The following is a 485-nucleotide window of genomic DNA, read 5'->3' as shown; positions in this document are numbered from 1 at the left end:
CAGCTGTTAAATGTTACTAACAATGTCATTACTGATGGAATGCTTACGTATCTACCATCCACTTATACTTTTAGTATGGACTCAACAGTTGTAGAAATGATATTGGCCCCCATTATAGAGGAGGTGAATTATGCCAGGGAAATGACATTATAACAGAGCAGAATCTAATAAAAAAAAAAGATCCACTTTACATTACCTACAGGTGATGTCTACAAAAGAGATGAGTATGTGCTTTGTTCTTTTATATTTTGGTTACTTGCCAAGGCTTTATCTTACCAGAACATTCAAAGGTGAAAGTTTTCTGGTCCAATGTGAGGGATTAGAGGAGTGGCAGCCCTTGTAAAATGAGAAAGTTCTTGATTATTTTTTTATAGCAACTTCTGTATTATAATTTTTTATTGTTAGCATTAAAAAAATGATGAGTCCTTTGAAAGTATACGTATAAAACAAATTCACACAATTGATTAGTTGAGCAAAAAAACATC

The sequence above is a fragment of the Penaeus monodon genome, chromosome 15 (genome assembly GCF_015228065.2).
Source record: "Penaeus monodon isolate SGIC_2016 chromosome 15, NSTDA_Pmon_1, whole genome shotgun sequence".
NCBI classification, from domain to species: domain Eukaryota; kingdom Metazoa; phylum Arthropoda; class Malacostraca; order Decapoda; family Penaeidae; genus Penaeus; species Penaeus monodon.
The sequence above is the reverse complement of the archived record's forward strand: the minus strand, read 5'-3'. Positions refer to the sequence as shown.